This window comes from Pleurodeles waltl, chromosome 7 (assembly GCF_031143425.1).
Source record: "Pleurodeles waltl isolate 20211129_DDA chromosome 7, aPleWal1.hap1.20221129, whole genome shotgun sequence".
NCBI lineage: Eukaryota > Metazoa > Chordata > Amphibia > Caudata > Salamandridae > Pleurodeles > Pleurodeles waltl.
In genome coordinates this window covers 946,697,696-946,724,509 of record NC_090446.1, presented here as the reverse complement: position 1 = coordinate 946,724,509, position 26,814 = coordinate 946,697,696, and the positions used below count along the sequence as shown (strand labels likewise).

Genomic DNA, 26,814 nt, shown 5'->3' with positions numbered 1-26,814 from the left:
CAGGGGTTTAACTGCAGCTGCTGCTGCTGCCAACCCCTCAGACAGGCTTCTGCCCTCCTGGGGTCCAGCCAGGCCTGGCCCAGGATGGCAGAACAAAGAACTTCCTCTGAGAGAGGGTGGTACACCCTCTCCCTTTGGAAAATGGTGTGAAGGCAGGGGAGGAGTAGCCTCCCCCAGCCTCTGGAAATGCTTTCATGGGCACACATGGTGCCCATTTCTGCATAAGCCAGTCTACACCGGTTCAGGGACCCCTCAGCCCTGCTCTGGCGCGAAACTGGACAAAGGGAAGGGGAGTGACCACTCCCCTGACCTGCACCTCCCCTGGGAGGTGCCCAGAGCTCCTCCAGTGTGCTCCAGACCTCTGCCATCTTGGAAACAGAGGTGCTGCTGGCACACTGGACTGCTCTGAGTGGCCAGGGCCAGCAGGTGACGTCAGAGACTCCTTCTGATAGGCTCTTTCAGGTGTTGCTAGCCTATCTTCTCTCCTAAGTAGCCAAACCCTCTTTTCTGGCTATTTAGGGTCTCTGCTTTGGGGACTTCCTTAGATAACGAATGCAAGAGCTCATACGAGTTCCTCTGCATCTCTCTCTTCACCTTCTGCCAAGGAATCGACTGCTGACCGCGCTGGAAGCCTGCAAAACTGCAACAAAGTAGCGAAGACGACTACTGCAACTCTGTAACGCTGATCCTGCCGCCTTCTCGACTGCTTTCCTGGTGGTGCATGCTGTGGGGGTAATCTGCCTCCTCGCTGCACTAGAAGCTCCGAAGAAATCTCCCGTGGGTCGACGGAATCGCCCCCCTGCAACCGCAGGCACCAAAGAACTGCATCACCGGTCCCCTGGGTCTCCTCTCAGCACAACGAGCGAGGTCTCTTGAATCCAGCAACTCTGTCCAAGTGACTCCCACAGTCCAGTGACTCTTCATTCCAAGTTTGGTGGAGGTAAGTCCTTTCCTCCCCACGCCAGATTGCATTGCTGGGAACCGCGACTTTTGCAGTTACTCTGGCCTCTGTGCACTTCCGGCGGAAATCCTTTGTGCACAGCCAAGCCTGGTTCCATGGCACTCTAACCTGCATTGCACGACTTCCTAAGTTGTCCTCCGGCGACGTGGGACTCCTTTGTACGACTTCGGGTGAGCACCATTTCACGCATCTTTGTAGTGCCTGTTCTGGCACTTCTGCGGGTGCTGTCTGCTGCTGAGAGAGCTTCTTGTCTTGCTCGACGCCCCCTCTGTCCCCAGACGCAATTGGCGACATCGTGGTCCCTTCTGGGCCACAGCAGCATCCAAAAACCCTAACCGCACATTTTGCAGCTAGCAAGGCTTGTTGGCAGTCTTTTGGCGGGAAAACACTTCTGCACAACTCTCCACGGCGTGTTGGATCCATCCTCCAAAGGGGAAGTCTCTAGCTCTTGTCGTTCCTGCAGAAACCTCAGCTTCTACTGTCCAGTAGCAGCTTCTTTGCACCCACAGCTGGCATTTCCTGGGCATCTGCCCATCTCCGACTTGCTTGTGACTTTTGGACTTGGTCCCCTTGTTCCACAGGTACCCTCGACTGGAAATCCATCGTTGTTGCATTGCTGGTTTGTGTCTTTCCTGCAGAATTCCCCTATCACGACTTCTATGTCCTTTGGGGAACTTTAGTGCACTTTGCACTCACTTTTCAGGGTCTTGGGTTGGGCTATTTTTCTAACCCTTACTATTTTCTAATAGTCCCAGCGACCCTCTACAAGGTCACATAGGTTTGGGGTCCATTCGTGGTTCGCATTCCACTTTTGGAGTATATGGTTTGTGTTGCCCCTATCCCTATGTGTCCCCATTGCATCCTATTGTAACTATACATTGTTTGCACTGTTTTCTAATACTATTACTGCATATTTTGGTATTGTGTACATATATCTTGTGTATATTTGCTATCCTCATACTGAGGGTACTCACTGAGATACTTTTGGCATATTGTCATAAAAATAAAGTACCTTTATTTTTAGTGTATCTGTGTATTGAGTTTTCTTATGATATTGTGCATATGACACTAGTGGTACTGTAGGAGCTTCACTCGTCTCCTAGTTCAGCCTAAGCTGCTCTGCTAAGCTACCATTATCTATCAGCCTAAGCTGCTAGACACCCTATACACTAATAAGGGATAACTGGGCCTGGTGCAAGGTGCAAGTACCCCTAGGTACTCACTACAAGCCAGTCCAGCCTCCTACATAGGTTGCCTGAACAACTGTGGGAGTGAGCTCTACAGCAAACATAGTTGTAAGAAAGAGTTTAAGATAGAGAGAAACAAGTTTTTAGAAACTTTTTAGAAAGTTTTTAAAAAGAGAGTTAAACTGTTTAGGTTAACTCTGTATATTTTTAAGTATTTGGAATATTTTTTTTTATGGAAATCACTAATGACAAAGTGGTAAAGCAGTTACAAGTACTTCGCCCACCGCTGCACCACCAATGTAGGAGGCTGGCCAGGCTTATAGTGGGTACCTGATGGTACTTACACCTTGTGCCAGGTCCAGTTATCCCTTATTAGTAGATTAGTATTGTTCTAGCAGCTTAGGCTGATAGAGGTAGCTATAGCAGAGCAGCTTTGTGAAAAATGGGGTAACATTCCAGGCAAGATGGTACTTTCCTACACACACACACTTACAAAACCACACCACATTGGAGAAATCGAAATACACACACCTGACACACATACACACACCACACCCTTATACTCATACCACTATAAAACACACACCCACATTACCCACAACCCTTTCAATGAATAAATTAGAACGAGTGGAGAGAGAAAAGCAAAGAGCACACCTTTACTCAGAGGTACAGAACACCATCACTCATACACCATCCACGCACATCACATAATACATCACAACACATCACCCAACACATAACACTCATACCACATCATGACACCTCAAAGACACGCCAGGTTTTCTGAGGAGGAGCTAAGGGTCATGGTCGAGGAAATCTTCCGGGTAGAGCCACAGCTTTTCGGATCATAGGTGCAGCAGACATCCATTGCAAGGAAGATGGAGCTATGGCGGAGAATCGTCGACAGGGTCAACGCCGTGGGACAGCATCCAAGAACCAGGGATGGCATCAGGAAGAGGTGGAACGACCTACGGGGGAAGGTGCGTTCCGTGGTATCAAGACACCAGATTGCTGTACAGAGGATTGGCAGTGGACCCCCACCTCCTCCCCCACAACTAACAAAATGGGAGGAGCAAGTCTTGGCAATCATGCATCTTGGGGGCCTCGCAGGAGCAGCAGGAGGACTGGACTCTGGTAAGTCAAATTATTACTTCTCTATCCCCCACCCTACCTGCATGCCATCACTAACTCCTACCCCTACCCTCACCCCATCTCTCCACCACCTCACATATACCCCACTATCACAACCCCACATCCCAATACCAAGCCCTGGATGCTCCACCAATGCATGGACCCCCATCACAGATCTGCGTGGACACCCATCATCACAGCATGCAAACTAGGGAGACTCACCTACCCCACACAATCAGCAATCACACAAGGCCAAGCTGACAGGGAAAGCACAATTCTATAAGGGAAAGACACCCATTGCACAAGATGGCACACACAGATACAATAACAATGGATTTGCATCCCAACAGGACCCCTACCCAACGTCACCGGACAGGAGGTGCCAGCTACATCCAGTCCCCCCACAGAAGAGGCCCACTGTGATGACAGCAGCTCTGCACGCCTGGATCATGATGACCAGCCTGGCCCATCTGGGACCTCTGGACAGTTGGTTCTCCTGCCACAGTCCCAACCCAGCAAAAACCCTCCCTATAGGAGGCTGCCCTGGCTTATAGTGGGTACCTAATGGTACTTACACCTTGTGCCAGGTGCAGTTATCCCTTATTAGTAGATTAGTAGTGTTCTAGCAGCTTAGGCTGATAATGGTAGTTATAGCAGAACAGCTTAGGCTGAACTAGGAGACGTGCAAAGCTCCTACTATACCACTTATATCATATAGCACTTTATCATAAGAAACACAATACTCAGAGTTACTAAAAATAAAGGTACTTTATTTTAGTGACAATATGCCAAAAGTATCTCAGAGGATATACTCCTTTATGAGGTAAGTAAAATACACAAAATATACACACAAACCAAAATCAGGTAAGTAAACAGTTAGAAAAGTAGTGCAAACACTGTAGAAAACAATAGGATGCAATAGGTGACAATAGGCCTAGGGGCAACACAAACTATATACTACAAAAGTGGAATGCGAACCACGAATGGACCCCAGGCCTAATGTACTGTGTAGAGGGTCGCTGGGAGTGTAAGAAAACACTAAGGGTGTCCAAGATACCCCACCCCAAGACCCTGAAAAGTAGGAGTAAAGTTACCCTACTACCCCAGAAAGACAGTAAAGTCAAGATAGGGGATTCTGCAAAGACAACAACTGACTGCAAAACACTGAAGATGGATTCCTGGACCTGAGGACCTGTAAAGGAAGGGGACCAAGTCCAAGATTCACGCAAGTGTCCGGGGGGGGGGCAGGAGCCCACTAAACCCCAGATGAAGGTGCAAAAGGGCTGCCTCTGGGTGGAAGAAGCCGAAGATTCTGCAACAACGGAAGGTGCCAGGAACTTCTCCTTTGGTCACAAGATATCCCACGGCATGCTGGAGAATGCAGAGTTGTTTCCATGCAGAAAGACCGCAAACAAGCCTTGCTAGCTGCAAGAGTCGCGGTTGAAGAAAATGGGTGCTGCCCAGGCCCAGGAAGGACCAGGAGGTCGCCCCCTGGGGGAGGAGACAGAGGGGGTGCTCAGCAGCACAGAGAGCGTTCAAGAAATCTGAGCATGGCGGTCGCCCCAACACTGCAAAGGAGGGTCCCACGAAGCCGGTGGTGAACACAGCAAGTTGAGTAATGCAGGACAGAGTGTCGGGGCTACTTGGATCCAGCTCCTGTGTTCCAGGGACCACGCTCGTCGAGATGAGAGGGGACCCAGAGGACCGGTGATGCAGAAGTTTGGTGCCTGCAGTAGCAGGGGGAAGACTTCATCAACCCACGGGAAATATCTTAGAGACAATACTCCTTATGGAGGTAAGTATTATACACAATATATACATTAGAAACCAAATTTAGACAAGTAAATAGTCATAGAACAATGCAAACAGTGGGAAATCCTATAGAATGCAATGGGAGAAAGTAGGTCTAGGGGCAACACAAACGATGTACTAAAAAAGTGGAATGTGAATCACGAACTCCCCCCCTAGACAAGTGTAGTGTGTGCAGAATCGCTGGGAGAGTAAGAATACAGTAAGGGTAAGTAAATTACCCCAACCCAGAGCCCAGAAAAGCAGGAGTAAATACTGCAAGTTTTCTTAGGACACACTGCACCTCGTTTTTGAGATTTTGCAGCAGCCAACCAAGTCTGCAAAGAACAACTGCTGGATCATTGGACCTGAAGACCTGCAAAGGAAGGGGACCAAGTCCAGAAGTCGAAAGAAGTTCCAGGAAGGACAGGAGCCCCTGCCAACCCAGAAGAGGGTGCAAAAGAAGAGTCCCCAGTTAGTTGAAGACTGCAGAAATGCACCCTAGGAAGATGCCAGCGGTTCCTGCATGATGCAAAAGATGTCCACGGCGTGAAGATCATTGCAGACGAGGTACCAGGAATAAAGGCAGGACTAATATCGAGACGGGTTTATTCGTTTGTGTGAAGAGGACGAGGACGGAGCTTCGCCATTCAGATTTAAAATATTGGGAGCCTATTTATCAATATTGGGCCCTTTGTGATTGAATATACTGATTGGGGAACTAAGTGGATCTCGTGAGGTTATCCGGTCTATGGACTATCGTGATACTAAAACCTATGTGTGTATAAACATATGGGTCTGGGATGACTGGTTAATTGATATCTACTTAATTTATGGTACATGCATATTTGGAAAATATATGAGGGGAGTATTTATGAATGTCCTGAAGAAGGTGGTGGAAGGACTTTTGAAAATCCACCGAAACGCGTCAACGCAAATTGGATTGCTGGACCTATTGGAACGGGCCTAACATTGAATAGAGATTGTGGACAGAAGTCAATAGGCCAATATCAAAATACCAAAATTGGGACAGCTCATGTATAGACCAGAGTGGATGTTTTTTTGTTTTGTCTCCCTTTTGTCTGATTTTTACATGTGATGGTTTTATCATTGTTTTTAATGTGTAATGTGGGGTTTTATAATTTTATGGGTTTGTATTAATTAAAATTATATTGTTAATTTCTGATTCCTTTATTTAAATTGATCATTATAGACATTGAGTGGTTGAGATTCTGTGCTGTGTGGGATTTACTTTAATTGAGCCCATTGGGGAATTTCCTTTTTTCACTGTATCACGGTTCCTTGTCCCCTTTGGGTGATAGGTTTTGAAGGGCCCTCTCTCTTTTCTTTTGAAGAAGGAAGGCGCCAACAAGCCTTAGCTACGCCAAAAGTGCATTTTTCATCAAAATGGTGCTGGATGGACCAAGGAGGGACCTGGGGGCCTCAACTCTGTGTGAGGAAGAAAAGGGGGCTCTCAGCACTTCAGAGAGCCCTCAGGATACCAGCCAGCATCCCCAGAAGCCGCAGGATCTTGGTTGAAAGGAGGTACAGAACGCAGTTGATGCAGCACAACAAAAGAAGGTCCCACGCCACCGGAGAACAACTCAAGGAGTTGAGCGTCGCGGGGGCAGTGCTGGGGATCTGGGCCAGGCTTTGCATGAAGAAATTTTGCAAAGAGTGCACAAAGGCCTCAGGGGGTGAAGAAGACACAAAACACAGGGGTACCGTCGTTCTCGGAGAAGGCAAGGACTTACCTCCTCCAAATTGCGTCAGCAGGACCTCAGGACAGTCTATGTCGACGATGTCCACCCTCTGTGTCCTTAGGAGCACGCTTGTCACCATGAGAGGAGTCCCAGGGTACCGGTCCTCGCCTTGGAAGGTGCCTGCTTGGAGCAGGGGAGTGACTCCGTCACTCCACGGGAGATTTCTTCAGTCCTTCTGGTGCAGGATGAAGACAGGGAGTCCCCAGAGCATGCACACCGCGGAAACTGTTTCAGTTGCTGACTTGGAGCTGAGGTTTCTGAAGAAAAGTGTCTCTTGTAGACACTTTGTTGCAGTTACAGAATTTCTTGGGGCAGGCTGTGGTTGATCCGAGGTCAGAGGATGCTGAAGTTGTTGCAGAAGATTCCTGGAGGAAACTTGCAAGCAGAATTTGAAGAAAACCCACAGGAGAGACCCTAAATAGCCCTGAGAAGGGGATTGGCTACCTTATCAGGTATGGACCTATCAGGAGGGGTCTCTGACGTCACCTGCTGGGACTGGCCACTCAGAGACCGCCAGAGTGCCCCCCCACCTTGCAAAGCAAGATGGCTGAAGTCTGGGCCACACTGGAGGAGCTCTGGGCACCCTCCCTGGGGTGGTGATGGACAGGGGAGTAGCCACTCCCCTTTCCTTTGTCCAGTTTCCCACCAGAGGAGGGGAGAAGGGGTCCCTGAACCGGTGCAGACTGGTTCATGCAAGGAGGGCACCATCTGTGCCATTCAAAGCATTTCCAGAGGCTGAGGGAGGTTACCCCTCACCAGCCTGTAACACCTATTTCCAAATGGAGAGGGTGTAACACCCTGCTCTCAGAGGAAATGGTTTGTTCTGCCTTCCTGGGACTGGGCTGCCCAGACCCCAGGAGGGCAGAACCCTGTCTGTGAGGGGGCAGCAGCTCTAGCTGCAGTGCAAACCTCAGAGAGCTGGTTTGGCAGTACTGGGGGTCCATGGCGGAGCCCCCAAGATGCATGGACTTGGCTCCCCAATACCAGATTTGGAATGGGGGGGACAATTCCATGATCTTAGACATGTTACATGGCCATATTTGGAGTAACCATTGGGAAGCTACATATAGGTATTGAACGATACGCGTGTAATGGTGTCCCCGCACTCACAAAGTCTGGGAGAATGGCCCTGAACTATGTGGGGGCACCTTTGCTAGTGCAAGGGTGCCCTCACACTTAGTAACTTTGCACCTAACCTTCAGCAAGTGAAGGTTAGACATATAGGTGACTTATAAGTTACTTAAGTGCAGTGTAAATGGCTGTGAAATAGTGTGTGCACTATTTCACGCAGGCTGCAATGGCAGTCCTGTGTAAGGGTTTGTCTGAGCTCCCTATGGGTGGCACAAGAAATGTTGCTGCCCATATGGATCTCCTGGAACCCCAATGCCTGGGTACCTAGGTACCATATACTAGGGACTTATAAGGGGGTCCAGTGTGCCAATTGAAATTAGTAAATTAAGTCTCTGGCCTACAGTGACAAATTTAAAAGCAGAGAGAGCATAGGCACTGAGGTTCTGGTTAGCAGAGCCTCGGTGACACAGTTAGGAACTACACAGGCATACTGTAGGAAGTTGGCTCTTTCTATACTATCTCAAAGTAAGAGATAGTGCGCACAGAGTCCAAGGTTTCCCCTTAGAGGAAAGATAGTGGCAAAATTAGGACATTTTAATGCTCTATTTTGTGGTAGTGTGGTCGAGCAGTAAGCTTATCAGAGGATAGTGTTTAGCATTTGTTGCACACACACATGCAATAAATGAGGAGCACACAATCAAAGACTTATCTCCAGGCCAATAGTTTTTATAAAGAAAAATATATGTTCTTAATTTAGTTTTAGAACCTCAAGTTCAAGATTTGAAGTAAATACATAAAATGCAAGGTACTCCACACAGCTATGTTGGTAACTTTGAATTAGAGCAATAGCATACACAGTTTTTGTTAAAATGACAATAAGCTATTTTAAAAGTGGACACAGTGCAAAAATCAAAAGTTCCTGGGGCAGGTAAGTAATGGTTAGTTTGTCAGGTAAGTAAGACACTTGCAAGTCTATGGGCCAGATGTAGTAAGCCATTTGCATGTTGCAAACTGCAAAAATCGCAGTTTGCTCCATGCAAACGGCCGAACACGATGCACATTCACAAATTACGAGTCGGTACCGACTCACAATTTGTGAAGGCGACTGGCAAATAGGAAGGGGTGTTCCCTTCCTATTTACGACTCGCATCGCAATTCAGTTCTGCCGCGAATGCGGTCATAAAGCAACTCGCAGTTACCACCAGTGTCACACTGGTGGTAACTCATTCGCAAAAAGGGGTTCAAGGCAACCCCAAAGTTACCACACCAGCAGCAGAGGGCCGGTCAGGTGCAGAGATCAAAGAGGAGCCCAAAACACATAGGCGCCTATGAAGAACAGGGGTGCTCCGGTTATAGTATATAGTTATAGTAAGTACCCGCATCCTCGGAGAGAAGACCAGGGGGGTTTTGTAGAGCACTGGGGGGCACAAGTAGGCACACAAAACATACCCTCAGCGGCACAGGGGCGGTCGGGTGCTGTGTGCAAAGTAGGTGTCGGGTTTTGTGTAGGAAACAATGGAGGGACCCAGGGGTCACTCTAGCGATGCAGGCAGGGCACAGGGAGGCTTCTCGGGCTAGCCACCAACTGGGCTAGACAGAGGGTCGCCTGGTGGTCACTCCTGCACTGAGGTTCGGTTCCTTCTGGTCCTGGGGGCTGCGGTTGCAGTGCTTGGTCCAGGCGTCGGGTTCCTTGTTACAGGCAGTTGCGGTCGAGGGGAGCCTCTGGATTCTCTCTGCATGCGTCGCTGTGGGGGTCCAAGAGAGTCGTCTTGGGTTACTCATGAGGTCGCAGTCGCCTGGGAGTCCTCCCTGTAGAGTTGGTTGTAGGAAAGTACCATCTTGCCTGGCATGTTACCCCCATATTTCACTGTATATATGTTGTTTTAGTCTATGTGTCACTGGGGCCCTGCCAGGCAGGGGCCCAGTGCTCATAAGTATGTGCCCTGTATGTGTGCCCTGTGTGATGACTAACTGTCTCACTGAGGCTCTGCTAACCAGAATCTCAGTGGTTATGCTCTCTCTCCTTTCCAAATTTGTCACTAACAGGCTAGTGACCAATTTCACCAATTCACATTGGCATACTGGTACACCCATATAATTCCCTATTATATTGTACTGAGGTACCCAGGGTATTGGGGTTCCAGGAGATCCCTATGGGCTGCAGCATTTCTTTTGCCACCCATAGGGAGCTCTGACAATTCTTACACAGGCCTGCCAGTGCAGCCTGCGTGAAATAACGTTCATGTTATTTCACAGCCATTTACCACTGCACTTAAGTAACTTATAAGTCACCTATATGTCTAACTTTCACCTAGTGAAGGTTGGGTGCAAAGTTACTTAGTGTGTGGGCACCCTGGCACTAGCCAAGGTGCCCCCACATCGTTCAGGGCAAATTCCCCGGACTTTGTGAGTGCGGGTGTAGGAAAGTACCATCTTGCCTGGCATGTTACCCCCATATTTCACTGTATATATGTTGTTTTAGATGTATGTGTCACTGGGACCCTGCCAGCCAGGGCCCCAGTGCTCATAAGTGTGCCCTGTATGTGTGCCCTGTGTGATGACTAACTGTCTCACTTATGAGCACTGGGGCCCTGGGTTACCAGGGTCCCAGTGACACATACAACTAAAACAACATATATACAGTGAAAAATGGGGGTAACATGCCAGAAAAGATGGTACTTTCCTACACAACCCCCCCCCCAAACGAAGGACAATAAGACTAGCCATGACCTGATGAGTCTTCATTGTCTAAGTGGAAATATCTGGAGAGTCCATCTGCATTGGAGTGGCTACTCCCAGGTCTATGTTCCACTGTATAGTCCATTCCCTGTAGGGATATGGACCACCTCAACAATTTAGGATTTTCACCTTTCATTTGTTTTAGCCAAAGTAGAGGTTTGTGGTCTGTCTGAACAATGAAGTGAGTGCCAAACAGGTATGGCCTCATCTTCTTCAGCGCCCAGACCACAGCAAAGGCCTCCCTCTCAATGGCAGACCAACGCTTTTCTCTAGGGGTCAACCTCCTACTAATAAAAGCAACAGGTTGATCCTGGCCCTCAGAATTAAGTTGTGATAGGACTGCCCCTACTCCTAATTCAGATGCATCAATTTGGACATAGAATTTTTTAGAGTAACAAGGGCTTTTCAGGACAGGTGCAGAGCACATGGCCTGCTTCAGCTCCTCAAAAGCTTTCTGACAGTTTGCTGTCCATAATACCTTTTTAGGCATTTTCTTGGATGTGAGGTCATTAAGAGGGGCTGCAATGGAGCCATAGTTCTTAATGAACCTCCTGTAATACCCAGTGAGGCCTAGGAAGGCTCTCACCTGAGTCTGAGTGGTAGGGGGAACCCAATCAATAATTGTTTGGATTTTCCCCTGAAGTGGTGCAATCTGTTCCCCACCAACAAGGTGTCCCAGATAAACCACCTTACCCTGCCCTATCTGGCACTTTGAAGCCTTGATAGTGAGGCCTGCCTTTTGCAGGGCCTCCAAAACTTTCCATAGGTGGACCAGGTGATCATCCCAGCTGGAGCTAAAGACAGCTATATCGTCCAAATATGCTGCACTGAAAGCTTCCAGCCCTTGCAGGACTGTGTTCACCAACCTCTGAAAAGTGGCAGGTGCATTATTCAAACCAAAAGGCATTACAGTAAACTGGTAATGTCCTCCAATGGTCGAAAATGCAGTCTTAGGTTTAGCATCTTCTGACAATTTGATCTGCCAATACCCTGCAGTCAAATCAAAAGTGCTTAGATACTTGGCAGATGCCAGTGTATCTATGAGCTCATCTGCCCTGGGTATAGGGTGAGCATCAGTTTTGGTTACCAAGTTGAGACCTCTATAGTCTACACAAAACCGCATTTCCTTCTTTCCATCTTTGGAATGAGGTTTTGGTACCAGTACCACAGGAGAAGCCCATGGACTGTCAGAGTGCTCAACCACTCCTAGTTCTAACATTTTCTGGACCTCTTGCTTTATGCAGTCCCTGACATGGTCAGGCTGCCTATAGATCTTACTTTTGACAGGTAAACTGTCTCCAGTATCTATAGTGTGCTCACACCAAGACGTGGTACCTGGCACAGTAGAGAAGAGTTCAGAGAATTGATCTAGGAGATTTATGCAATTATCTTTCTGCTCAGCAGTAAGACAATCAGCCAAAACTACACCTTCCACAAGAGCATCTTGTTCTGTGGAAGAGAAGAGATCAGGTAGAGGATCACTGTCTTCTTCCTGTCCCTCATCAGTTGCCATGAGCAGGGTGAGATCAGCCCTGTCATAGTAGGGTTTCAGGCGGTTGACATGGAGCACCCTAAGGGGACTCCTGGCAGTGCCTAAGTCAACTAAATAGGTGACTTCTCCCTTCTTTTCAACAATTGTGTGGGGACCACTCCATTTATCTTGGAGTGCTCTTGGGGCCACAGGCTCCAAGACCCACACTTTCTGCCCTGGTTGGTACTGAACCAAAACAGCCTTCTGATCATGCCATTGCTTCTGGAGCTCTTGGCTGGCCTGAAGGTTTTTACTGGCCTTTTTCATGTACTCAGCCATCCTTGATCTGAGGCCAAGTACATAATCCACAATATCCTGCTTAGGAGCTTTTAAAGGTTGTTCCCAACCCTCCTTTACAAGTGTGAGTGGACCCCTAACAGGGTGTCCAAAAAGAAGTTCAAAGGGGCTGAAGCCCACTCCTTTCTGGGGTACCTCCCTGTAGGCAAAAAGGAGGCATGGTAGAAGGATATCCCATCTCCTGCGGAGTTTTTCAGGGAGACCCATAATCATGCCTTTGAGAGTTTTATTAAATCTCTCCACCAGTCCATTTGTTTGTGGATGATAGGGTGTTGTGAACTTGTACGTTACACCACACTCCTTCCACATGGCCTTTAAGTATGCAGACATGAAATTGCTTCCCCTGTCTGATACCACTTCCTTTGGGAAGCCCACCCTGGAAAATATTCCCAGGAGGGCCTTTGCCACTGCAGGTGCTGTAGTGGTCCTTAAAGGAATAGCTTCAGGATATCTTGTGGCATGGTCCACTACCACCAAGATAAATCTATTGCCTGAAGCAGTAGGAGGGTCAAGGGGGCCAACTATGTCAACCCCTACCCTTTCAAAGGGAACCCCAACCACAGGCAGTGGAATAAGGGGTGCCTTTGGGGTGCCACCTGTCTTGCCACTGGCTTGACAGGTTTCACAGGACTTACAAAATTCCTTTGTGTCCTCAGACATCCTAGGCCAATGAAACAATGGAACCACTCTGTCCCAAGTTTTCATTTGACCCAGGTGCCCAGCTAGGGGAATGTCATGTGCCAGGGTTAGGAGGAACTTTCTGTACTCCTGAGGAATCACTAATCTCCTGGCAGCTCCAGGTTTAGGATCCCTATGCTCAGTGTACAAGAGGTTGTCCTCCCAGTAAACTCTGTGAGAGTCACTGACATCCCCATTAGCCTGTTTGACAGCTTGCTGTCTGAGACCCTCTAATGTGGGACAGGTTTGCTGTGCCACACTCAGCTCCTCTCTGGCAGGCCCCCCTTCACCCAAAAGCTCAGCAGTGTCTGCTTCCAGCTCCTCTGGTGTAGGTTCTGCACAGGGGTGGAATTCTTCTTCCTCAGAAGTTGAATCCACTGTAGAGGGAGGGATAGTAGGAAGTGGTTTGCTTCTACTAGCCCTAGCTTTAGGGAGCACTTGGTCCATTGTTCCAGGATCCAAGCTTCCCTGTCCTTTTTGCTTTTTGGCCTGAGCCCTTGTCAAAGCAAAAATATGCCCTGGGATGCCCAGCATTGCTGCATGGGCCTCCAACTCCACATCTGACCAAGCTGATGTCTCCAAATCATTCCCTAATAGTCAGTCTACAGGTAAATCTGAAGCTACCACAACTTTCTTTGGACCAGTAACCCCCCCCAGTTGAGATTAACAACAGCCATGGGGTGGCTAAGTGTGTTGTTGTGAGCATCGGTTACTTGGTACTGGTGACCAAGTAGGTGTTGTTCAGGGTGGACCAGTTTCTCTATGACCATAGTCACATTGGCACCAGTGTCCCTGTAGGCCTGAACCTCAACACCATTTATTAGGGGTAGCTGCTTGTACTTATCCATATTAAGGGGACAAGCAACTAAGGTGGCTAAATCAATAGCCCCCTCAGAGACTAACACAGCCTCTGTGGCCTCCCTAACAAGGCCAACCCCAACTAAGTTACCAATAGTGAGCCCAGCTACTCCCTTGGATTGGCTATTAGTAGGTTTGCTCCCACCACCACTGCTATTAGTAGGGACACTAGGTGTAGCAGTAGGGGTTGTAGTGGTAGGAGACTTGGTGCCTTTCTTTGGACAACTGGGATCTGTTGTCCAATGGCCTTTTATTTTACATAAGTAGCACCATGGTTTCTTTTCCTTGTTCTGATTAAAAGAGGATTTGGGCCCACCACCCCCACCAGAGTGTTTTTGTGGGCCTGATGAAGACTCATTTTTAGATTTGTCCCCACCCTTGTCAGAAGACTTACCATCCTTCTTTTTGTTGCCATCTTTGTCACCCCCTGTATGAACTTTTCTGTTCACCCTTGTTCTGACCCATTTGTCTGCCTTCTTTCCCAATTCTTGGGGAGAGGTCAGATGCGAGTCCGCCAAGTACTGGTGCAACAAATCAGACACACAATTATTAAGAATATGCTCTCTCAGGATCAAGTTATACAGGCTGTCATAATCAGTAACTTTACTGCCATGTAACCACCCCTCCAAGGCCTTCACTGAATGGTCAATGAAATCAACCCAGTCTTGTGAAGACTCCTTTTTGGTCTCTCTGAACTTTATCCTGTACTGTTCAGTGGTTAAGCCATAACCATCCAGGAGTGCATTCTTAAGAACTTGGAAATTATTAGCATCATTTTCTTTTACAGGAAGGAGCCTATCCCTACCTTTTCCAGTAAATGATAGCCATAGGATAGCAGCCCACTGCCTTTGAGGGACATCCTGTACAACACAGGCCCTCTCAAGTGCAGCAAACCACTTGTTAATGTCATCCCCCTCCTTATAAGGGGGAACTATCTTGTGCAGATTCCTGGAATCATGCTCTTTTGCAGGATGACTATGGGGAATACTGCTGCTGCCACCATGGGTTTCTAAACCCAGTTTCTGCCTCTCCTTCTCTACTTCTAAAGTCTGTCTATCCAGATCCAGCTGTTGCTTCTTGTGCTTCAGTCTGGTTTGTTCCACTCTCAATCTATTGAGCTCCCTTTCTAACAATCTGTCATCAGGGTGGGTGGGAGGGACATGCCTTGAAACAGAAGTATGGTGAGAATGGACAGAAGGAGACCTGTCCCTTACAGAAGCCACCCTAACAGCTTGGCTAACAGAAACATCACTACCAGTATGGTGAGAATAAATGCTTTTGCTATGATGTGAGACAACACTATTTATATGGTGTGGCTCATCATCATTACCAACTATGCTAGACTGTCTAGTAATGGGCAGGCTAGGAAGTTTCTTTCCTGAATCTTTTCCTGGGGGAGTCCCTGGATCAGATTGAGAACCATTAGCTACTTTTTCAACAGATGGGGCACTTATGGCCTTATCCTGTACTCTAAGCATGTTAATTAACAGTTCTAAGGAAGGATTCTTCCCTACACTCAAACCTCTCTCTATGCAGAGACTCCTTGCTCCTTTCCAGCTAAGGTGATCATATGCAAGTTTGGACAGATCAACATTTTGGCCTGTGCCAGACATTTTTAGAGAGAGTTAAAGTGATAGTAAAAGATAAAAAGTTTGTCAGAGCTTTTAGAAAGACAGAGAAAAAAATCTTTTTAAACTTTTTAGAACTTTTTAGAAAGTTAGAAGTACTTTTCAGCACTTAGAAAAGAGTGAAAAGAGGAAATGCAAAACTTTTTGGCTATGTGTATATACACTGACCTTGTTTTGTATATTTTTCTCTTATGAAAAGTACAATGACAAGAGTGGTAAGTAGTCTCAAAGCACTTATCCCACCGCTGCACAACCAATGTAGGAGGCTGGACTGGCTGTAGTGAGTACCAAGGGGTACTTGCACCTTACACCAGGCCCAGTTATCCCTTATTAGTGTATAGGGTGTCTAGCAGCTTAGGCTGATAGATAATGGTAGCTTAGCAGAGCAGCTTAGGCTGAACTAGGAGACGTGTGAAGCTACTACAGTACCACTTAGTGTCATATGCACAATATCATAAGAAAACACAATACACAGTTATACTAAAAATAAAGGTACTTTATTTTTATGACAATATGCCAAAGTATCTTAGAGTGTACCCTCAGTGAGAGGATAGGAAATATACACAAGATATATATACACAATAGCAAAAATATGCAGTATAGTCTTAGAAAACAGTGCAAACAATGTATAGTTACAATAGGATGCAATGGGGAAACATAGGGATAGGGGCAACACAAACCATATACTCCAAAAGTGGAATGCGAACCACGAATGGACCCCAAACCTATGTGACCTTGTAGAGGGTCGCTGGGACTATTAGAAAATAGTGAGAGTTAGAAAAATAACCCTCCCCAAGACCCTGAAAAGTGAGTGCAAAGTGCACTAAAGTTCCCCTAAGGACAAAGAAGTCGTGTTAGAGGAATAATGCAGGAAAGACACAAACCAGCAATGCAACAACTGTGTATTTCCAATCTAGGATATCTGTGGAACAAGGGGACCAAGTCCAAAAGTCACAAGCAAGTCGGAGATGGGCAAATGCCCAGGAAATGCCAGCTGCGGGTGCAAAGAAGCTTCTACTGGACAGAAGAAGCTGAGGTTTCTGCAGGAACGAAAAGGGCTAGAGACTTCCCCTTTAGTGGACGAATCCCTCTCACCGTGGAGAGTCGTGCAGCAGTGTTTTCCCGCCGAAAGAACGCCAACAAGCCTTGCTAGCTGCAAATCGTGCGGTTAGCGTTTTTGGACGCTGCTGTGGCCCTGGAGGGACCAGGAGGTCGAAAATTGGACCAGCAGAGAGAAGGGACGTCGAGCAAGACAAAGAGCCCTCTCTGAAGCAGGTAGCTCCCGGAGACGTGCCAGAAACAGGCACTACAAGGATGCGTGAAACGGTGCTCGCCGAAGTTGCACAAAGGAGTCCCACGTCGCCGGAGACCAACTTAGAAAGTCGTGCAATGCAGGTTAAAGTGCCGTGGACCCAGGCTTGGCTGTGCACAAAGGATTTCTGCCGGAAGTGCACAGGGGCCGGAGTAGCTGCAAAAGTCGCGGTTCCCAGCAATGCAGCCCAGCGAGGTGAGGCAAGGACTTACCTCCACCAAACTTGGACTGAAGAGTCACTGGACGGTGGGGGTCACTTGGACAGAGTCGCTGGATTCGAGGGACCTCGCTCGTCGTGCTGAGAGGAGACCCAAGGGACCGGTAATGCAGCTTTTTGGTGCCTGCGGTTACAGGGGGAAGATTCCGTCGACCCACGGGAGATTTCTTCGGAGCTTCTGGTGCAGAGAGGAGGCAGGCTACCCCCACAGCATGCACAAGCAGGAAAACAGTCGAGAAGGCGGCAGGATCAGCGTTACAGAGTTGCAGTAGTCGTCTTTGCTACTATGTTGCAGGTTTGCAGGCTTCCAGCGCGGTCAGCAGTCGATTCCTTGGCAGAAGGTGAAGAGAGAGATGCAGAGGAACTCGGATGAGCTCTTGCATTCGTTATCTAAAGTTTCCCCAGAGACAGAGACCCTAAATAGCCAGAAAAGAGGGTTTGGCTACCTAGGAGAGAGGATAGGCTACTAACACCTGAAGGAGCCTATCAGCAGGAGTCTCTGACGTCACCTGGTGGCACTGGCCACTCAGAGCAGTCCAGTGTGCCAGCAGCACCTCTGTTTCCAAGATGGCTGAGGTCTGAAGCACACTGGAGGAGCTCTGGACTCCTCCCAGGGGAGGTTCAGGTCAGGGGAGTGGTCACTCCCCTTTCCTTTGTCCAGTTTCGCGCCAGAGCAGGGGCTAAGGGGTCCCTGAACCTGTGTAGACTGGCTTATGCAGAATTGGGCACATCTGTGCCCAACAAAACATTTCCAGAGGCTGGGGGAGGTTACTCCTCCCCTGCCTTCACACCATTTCCCAAAGGTAGAGGGTGTCACACCCTCTCTCAGAGGAAGTTCTTTGTTCTGCCATCCTGGGCCAGGCCTGGCTGGACCCCAGGAGGGCAGATGCCTGTCTGAGGGGTTGGCAGCAGCTGCAGTGAAACCCCAGGAAGGGCAGTTTGGCAGTACCAGGGTCTGTGCTACAGACCACTGGGATCATGGGATTGTGCCAACTATGCCAGGATGGCATAGAGGGGGCAATTCCATGATCATAGACATGTTACATGGCCATATTCGGAGTTACCATTGTGAAGCTACATATAGGTAGTGACCTATATGTAGTGCACGCGTGTAATGGTGTCCCTGCACTCACAAAGTTCAGGGAATTGGCTCTGAACAATGTGGGGGCACCTTGGCTAGTGCCAGGGTGCCCTCACACTAAGTAAATTTGCACCTAACCTTTACCAGGTAAAGGTTAGACATATAGGTGACTTATAAGTTACTTAAGTGCAGTGTAAAATGGCTGTGAAATAACGTGGACATTATTTCACTCAGGCTGCAGTGGCAGGCCTGTGTAAGAATTGTCAGAGCTCCCTATGGGTGGCAAAAGAAATGCTGCAGCCCATAGGGATCTCCTGGAACCCCAATACCCTGGGTACCTCAGTACCATATACTAGGGAATTATAAGGGTGTTCCAGTAAGCCAATGTAAATTGGTAAAAATGGTCACTAGCCTGTTAGTGACAATTTGGAAAGAAATGAGAGAGCATAACCACTGAGGTTCTGATTAGCAGAGCCTCAGTGAGACAGTTAGTCACTACACAGGTAACACATTCAGGCACACTTATGAGCACTGGGGCCCTGGGTTACCAGGGTCCCAGTGACACATACAACTAAAACAACATATATACAGTGAAAAATGGGGGAAACATGCCAGGCAAGATGGTACTTTCCTACATTTACCACTTCACTTAACTAACTTATAAGTCACCTATATGTCTAACCTTTACCTGGTAAAGGTTGGGTGCTAAGTTAACTAGGCGGTCATTCTGACCGAGGCGGGCGGCGGTCGCCGCCAGCCATGCGGTCACCGCCGAATGGCCGCTCCGCGGTCAGGAGACCGCGGATGCCATTCTGGCTTTCCCGCTGGGCCGGCGGGCGACCGCCAAAAGGCCGCCCGCCGGCCCAGCGGGAAAGCCCCTGCAACATAGAAGCCGGCTCCGAATGGAGCCGGCGGTGTTGCAGGGGTGCGACGGGTGCAGTAGCACCCGTCGCGATTTTCACTGTCTGCAAAGCAGGCAGTGATAATCTTCATGGGGCCCTGTTAGGGGTCCCCTGCACTGCCCATGCCAGTGGCATGGGCAGTGCAGGGGCCCCCAGGGGCCCCACGACACCCATTCCCGCCATGCTGGTTCTGGCGGTGTAAACCGCCAGAAACAGGCTGGCGGGAAGGGGGTCGGAATCCCCATGGCGGCGCTGCAAGCAGCGCCGCCATGGAGGATTCCCTGGGCCAGGGGAAAACCTGCGGGCAACCGCCGGTTCCCCTTTTCTGACCGCGGCTTTACCGCCGCGGTCAGAATGGCCCTGGAAGCACCGCCAGCCTGTTGGCGGTGCTTCCGTTGCCCTCCACCCTGGCGGTCATAGACCGCCAGGGTTGGAATGAGGGCCTTAGTGTGTGGGCACCCTGGCACTAGCCAAGGTGCCCCCACATTGTTCAGGGCAAATTCCCCAGACTTTGTGAGTGCGGGGACACCATTACACGCGTGCACTATACATAGGTCACTACCTATGTATAGCGTCACAATGGTAACTCCGAACATGGCCTTGTAACATGTCTAAGATCATGGAATTGTCACCCCCATGCCATTCTGGCCATGGAAAAGGGGCCCCTGCACTGCCCATGCCAGTGGCATGGGCAGTGTAGGGGCCCCCAGGGGCCCCACGACACCTGTTCCCGCCATCCTGGTTCTGGCAGTGTAAACCGCCAGAAACAGGCTGGCGGGAAGGGGGTCGGAATCCCCATGGCGGCGCTGCAAGCAGCGCCGCCATGGAGGATTCCCTGGGCCAGGGGAAAACCGGCAGGAAACCGCTGGTTCCCCTTTTCTGACCGCGGCTTTACCGCCGCGGTCAGAATTGCCTTGGAAGCACCGCCAGCCTGTTGGCAGTGCTTCCGTTGCCCTCCACCCTGGCGGTCATAGACCGCCAGGGTTGGAATGAGGGCCTTAGTGTGTGGGCACCCTGGCACTAGCCAAGGTGCCCCCACATTGTTCAGGGCAAATTCCCCAGACTTTGTGAGTGCGGGGACACCATTACACGCGTGCACTATACATACGTCACTACCTATGTATAGCGACACAATGGTAACTCCGAACATGGCCATGTAACATGTCTAAGATCATTGAATTGTCATCCCCATGCCATTCTGGCATTGGGGAGACAATTCCATGATCCCCTGAGTCTCTAGCACAGACCCGGGTACTGCCAAACTACCTTTCCCGGGGTTTCACTGCAGCTGCTGCTGCTGCCAACCCCTCAGACAGGTTTCTACCCTCCTGGGGTCCAGCCAGGCTTGGCCCAGGAAGGCAGAACAAAGGACTTCCCCAGAGAGAGGGTGTTACACCCTCTCCCTTTGGAAAAAGGTGTCAGGGCTGGGGAGGAGTAGCCTCCCCCAGCCTCTAGAAATGCTTTGATGGGCACAGATGGTGCCCATCTCTGCTTAAGCCAGTCTACACCGGTTCAGGGATCCCCCAGCCCTGCTCTGGCGTGAAACTGGACAAAGGAAAGGGGAGTGACCACTCCCCTGACCTGCACCTCCCCTGGGAGGTGCCCAGAGCTCCTCCAGTGTGCTCCAGGCCTCTGCCATCTTGGAAACAGAGGTGCTGCTGGCACACTGGACTGCTCTGAGTGGCCAGTGCCAGCAGGTGATATCAGAGACTCCTTCTGATAGGCTCTTACCTGTGTTGCTAGCCTATCCTCCTTCCTAAGTAGCCAAACCTCCTTTTCTGCCTATTTAGGGTCTCTGCTTTGGGGAATTCTTTAGATAACGAATGCAAGAGCTCATCAGAGTTCCTCTGCATCTCTCTCGTCACCTTCTGCCAAGGAATCGACCGCTGACTGTTCTGGACGCCTGCAAAACTGCAACAAAGTAGCAAAGACGACTACTGCAACCTTGTATCGCTGATCCGTCCGCCTTCTCGACTGTTTTCCTAGTGGTGCATGCTGTGGGGGTAGTCTGCCTCCTCTCTGCACTAGAAGCTCCGAAGAAATCTCCAGTGGGTCGGCGGAATCTTCCCCCTGCAACCACAGGCACCAAAAGACTGCATCACCGGTCCTCTGGGTCCCCTCTCAGCACAACGAGCGAGGTCCCTGGAACTCAGCAACTCTGTCCAAGTGACTCCCACAGTCCAGTGACTGGTGGAGGTAAGTCCTTGCCTCACCACGCTAGACTGCATTGCTGGGTACCGCATGATTTGCAGCTGCTCCCGCTCCTGTGCACTCTTCCAGGATTTCCTTTGTGCACAGCCAAGCCTGGGTCCCTGACACTCTAACCTGCAGTGCACAACCTTCTGAGTTGTTCTCCGGCATCGTGGGATCTTCTTTTGTGACTTCGGGTGAGCTCCGGTTCACTCTTCTTTGTAGTGCCTGTTCCGGCACTTCTGCAGGTGCTGCTTGCTTCTGAGAGGGCTCCTTGTCTTGCTGGGTGCACCCTTTGTCTCCTCACGCAATTGGCGACATCCCGGTCCCTCCTGGGCCACAGCAGCATCCAAAAACCCTAACTGCAACCCTTGCAGCTAACAGGGCTTGTTTGTGGTCTTTCTGTGTGGGAATACCTCTGCAAGCAATGCAACAACGATGGATTTCCAGACGAGAGTACCTGTGGAACAAGGGGACCGAGTCCAAAAGTCACAATCAAGTCGGGAGTGGGCAGATGCCCAGGAAATGCCAGCTGTGGGTGCAAAGAAGCTGCCATCGTATGGTAGAAGCTATGGATTCTGCAAGAACGACAAGGGCTAGAAACTTCCCCTTTGGAGGATGGATGTTCCACGTCGTGAAGAGTCGTGCAGAAGTGTTTTCGTGCAGAAAGAACGCAAACAAGCCTTGCTACCTTCAAAGGTCGCGGTTAGGGTTTTTGGGTGCTGCTGTGGCCCAGGAGGGACCAGAATGTCGCCAATTGCGTGAGGAGACAGAGGGGGCGTTCAGCAAGACAAAGAGCCCACTCAGAAGCAAGCAGCACCCGCAGAAGTGCCGGAACAGGCACTACAAAGTGGAGTGAACCAGAGCTCACCCGAAGTTGCACAAGAGGGTCCCACGACGCCGGAGGACAACTCAGGAGGTTGTGCAATGCAGGTTAGAGTGCCGGGGACCCAGGCTTGGCTGTGCACAAAGGAAATCCTGGAAGAGTGCACAGGAGCTGGAGTAGCTATAAAACACACGGTTCCCAGCAATGCAGTCTAGCGTGGGGAGGCAAGGACTTACCTCCACGAAACTTGGAGTGAAGAGTCACTGGACTGTGCGAGTCCGTTGGACAGAGTTGCTGAGTTCAAGGGACTTCGCTCATCGTGCTGAGAGGAGACCCAGAGGACCAGTGATGCAGTTCTTTGGTGCCTGCGGTTGCAGGTGGAAGATTCCATCGACCCACGGGAGATTTCTACGGAACTTCTAGTGCAGAAAGGAGGCAGACTACCCCCACAGCATGCACCACCAGGAAAATAGTCGAGAAGGTGGCAGGATCAGCGCTACAAGGTCGCAGTAGTCGTCGTTGCTACTTTGTTGCAGTTTTGCAGGCTTCCAGCGCGGTCAGCAGTCGATTCCTTTGCAGAAGGTGAAGAGAGAGATGCAGAGGAACTCTGATGACCTCTTGCATTCGTTATCTAAGGAATTCCCTAAAGCAGAGACCCTAAATAGCCAGAAAAGGAGGTTTGGCTACTTAGGAGAGAGGATAGGCTAGCAACACCTGAAGGAGCCTATCAGAAGGAGTCTCTGACGTCACCTGCTGGCACTGGCCACTCAGAGCAGGCCAGTGTGCCAGCAGCACCTCTGTTTCCAAGATGGCAGAGGTCTGGAGCACACTGGAGGAGCTCTGGGCACCTCCCAGGGGAGGTGCAGGTCAGGGGAGTGGTCACTCCCCTTTCCTTTGTCCAGTTTCGCGCCAGAGCAGGGCTGAGGGATCCCTGAACCGGTGCAGACTGGCTTATGCAGAGATGGGCACCATCTGTACCCATCAAAGCATTTCCAGAGGCTGTGGGGAGGCTACTCCTCCCCAGCCCTGACACCTTTTTCCAAAGGGAGAGGGTGTAACACCCTCTCTCTGAGGAAGTCCTTTGTTCTGCCTTCCTGGGCCAGGCCTGGCTGGACCCCAGGAGGGCAGAAACCTGTCTGAGGGGTTGGCAGCAGCAGCAGCTGCAGTGAAACCCCGGGAAAGGTAGTTTGGCAGTACCTGGGTCTGAGCTAGAGACTCAGGGGATCATGGAATTGTCTCCCCAATGCCAGAATTGCATTGGGGTGACAATTCCATGATCTTAGACATGTTACATGGCCATGTTCGGAGTTACCATTGTGACGCTATACATATGTTGTGACATATGTATAGTGCACGCGTGTAATGGGGTCCCCGCACTCACAAAGTCTGGGGAATTTGCCCTGAACAATGTGGGAGCACCTTGGCTAGTGCCAGGGTGCCCACATGTAGAAAAGTACCATCTTGCCTGGCATGTTACCCCCATTTTTTCACTGTATATATGTTGTTTTAGTTGTATGTGTCACTGGGACCCTGTTCTCCAGGGCCCCAGTGCTCATAAGTGTGCCTGAATGTGTTACCTGTGTAGTGACTAACTGTCTCACTGAGGCTCTGCTAATCAGAACCTCAGTGGTTATGCTCTCTCATTTCTTTCAAATTGTCACTGACAGGCTAGTGACCAATTTTACCAATTTACATTGGCTTTCTGGAACACCCTTATAATTCCCTAGTATATGGTATTGAGGTACCCAGGGTATTGGGGTTCCAGGAGATCCCTATGGGCTGCAGCATTTCTTTTGCCACCCATAGGGAGCTCTGACAAATCTTACACAGGCCTGCCACTGCAGCCTGAGTGAAATAACGTCCACGTTATTTCACAGCCATTTTTCACTGCACTTAAGTAACTTATAAGTCACCTATATGTCTAACCTTTACCTAGTAAAGGTTGGGTGCTAAGTTACTTAGTGTGTGGGCACCCTGGCACTAGCCAAGGTGCCCCCACATTGTTCAGGGCCAATTCCCCGGACTTTGTGAGTGCGGGACACCATTACACGCGTGCTCTACATATAGGTCACTACCTATATGTAGCTTCACAATGGTAACTCCGAATATGGCCATGTAACATGCCATCCTGGCATAGTTGGCACAATCCCATGATCCCAGTGGTCTGTAGCACAGACCCTGGTACTGCCAAACTGCCTTTCCCGGGGTTTCACTGCAGCTGCTGCTGCTGCCAACCCCTCAGACAGGCATCTGCCCTCCTGGGGTCCAGCCAGGCCTGGCCCAGGATGGCAGAACAAAGGACTTCCTCTGAGAGAGGGTGTTACACCCTCTCCCTTTGGAAAATGGTGTGAAGGCAGGGGAGGAGTAGCCTCCCCCAGCCTCTGGAAATGCTTTCTTGGGCACAGATGTGCCCAATTCTGCATAAGCCAGTCTACACCGGTTCAGGGGACCCCTTAGCCCTGCTCTGGCGCGAAACTGGACAAAGGAAAGGGGAGTGACCACTCCCCTGACCTGTACCTCCCCTGGGAGGTGCCCAGAGCTCCTCCAGTGTGCTCCAGACCTCTGCCATCTTGGAAACAGAGGTGCTGCTGGCACACTGGACTGCTCTGAGTGGCCAGTGCCACCAGGTGACGTCAGAGACTCCTTGTGATAGGCTCCTTCAGGTGTTGCTAGCCTATCCTCTCTCCTAGGTAGCCAAACCCTCTTTTCTGGCTATTTAGGGTCTCTGTCTCTTGGGATTCCTTAGATAACGAATGCAAGAGCTCATCCGAGTTCCTCTGCATCTCTCTCTTCACCTTCTGCCAAGGAATCGACTGCTGACCGCGCTGGAAGCCTGCAAACCTGCAACATAGTAGCAAAGACGACTACTGCAACTCTGTAACGCTGATCCTACCGCCTTCTCGACTGTTTTCCTGGTGGTGCATGCTGTGGAGGTAGTCTGCCTCCTCTCTGCACTAGAAGCTCCGAAGAAATATCCCGTGGGTCGACGGAATCTTCCCCCTGCAACCGCAGGCACCAAAAAGCTGCATTACCGGTCCCTTGGGTCTCCTCTCAGCACGACGAGCGAGGTCCCTCGAATCCAGCAACTCTGTCCAAGTGACTCCCACAGTCCAGTGACTCTTCAGTCCAAGTTTGGTGGAGGTAAGTCCTTGCCTCACCTCGCTAGACTGCATTACTGGGAACCGCGACTTTTGCAGCTACTCAGGCCTCCGTGCACTTCCGGCGGAAATCCTTTGTGCACAGTCCAGCCTGGGTCCACGGCACTCTAACCTGCATTGCACGACCTCCTAAGTTGTTCTCCGGCGACGTGGGACTTCTTTGTGCGACTTCGGGTGAGCACCGTTTCACGCATCATTGTAGTGCCTGTTTCTGGCACTTCTCCGGGTGCTACCTGCTGCTAAGAGGGCTCCCTGTCTTGGTCGACGCCCCCTCTACCTCCTGGTCCAATTTTCGACCTTCTGGTCCCTCCTGGGCTACAGCAGTGTCCAAAAATGCTAACCGCACGATTTGCAGCTAGCAAGGCTTGTTGGCGTTCTTTTGGCGGGAAATCACTTCTGCACGACTCTACTAGGCGAGTGGGATCTGTCTTCTAAAGGGGAAGTCTCTAGCCTTTTGCGTTCCTGCATAAACTGCAGCTTCTTCTGTCCAGTAAAAGCTTCTTTGCACCCGCAGCTGGCATTTCCTGTGCATCTGCCCATCTCCGACTTGCTTGTGACTTTTGGACTTGGTCCCCTTGTTCCACAGGTACCCCAGATTGGAAATCCAGCATTGTTGCATTGTTGGTTTGTGTCTTTCCTGCCTTATTCCTCTAACACGACTTCTTTGTCCTTAGGGGAACTTTAGTGCACTTTGCACTCACTTTTCAGGGTCTTGGGGAGGGATATTTTTCTAACTCTCACTATTTTCTAATAGTCCCAGCGACCCTCTACAAGGTCACATAGGTTTGGGGTCCATTCGTGGTTCGCATTCCACTTTTGGAGTATATGGTTTGTGTTGCCCCTATCCCTATGTTTCCCCATTGCATCCTATTGTAACTATACATTGGTTGCACTGTTTTCTAAGACTATACTGCATATTTTTGCTATTGTGTATATATATCTTGTGTATATTTCCGATCCTCTCACTGAGGGTACACTCTAAGATACTTTGGCATATTGTCATAAAAATAAAGTACCTTTATTTTTAGTATAACTGTGTATTGTGTTTTCTTATGATATTGTGCATATGACACTAAGTGGTACTGTAGTAGCTTCACACGTCTCCTAGTTCAGCCTAAGCTGCTCTGCTAAGCTACCATTATCTATCAGCCTAAGCTGCTAGACACCCTATACACTAATAAGGGATAACTGGGCCTGGTGTAAGGTGCAAGTACCCCTTGGTACTCACTACAAGCCAGTCCAGCCTCCTACACCACACACTAAGTAACTTAGCACCCAACCTTTACCAGGTAAAGGTTAGACATATAGGTGACTTATAAGTTACTTAAGTGCAGTGGTAAATGGCTGTGAAATAACGTGGACATAATTTCACTCAGGCTGCACTGGCAGGCCTGTGTAAGAATTGTCAGATCTCCCTATGGGTGGCAAAAGAAATGCTGCAGCCCATAGGGATCTCCTGGAACCCCAATACTCTGGCTACCTCAGTACAATATAAT

At 49.8% G+C, this 26,814-nt stretch overlaps 1 protein-coding gene across 1 annotated transcript in view; it reads left to right on the top strand.

Annotated features, from left to right (window-relative positions):
- DNAH17 (dynein axonemal heavy chain 17) overlaps positions 1 to 26,814 on the top strand; it is a 7,556,186-nt gene that overhangs the window by 5,596,721 nt on the left and 1,932,651 nt on the right. The gene's annotated exons all lie outside the window — the stretch shown is intronic.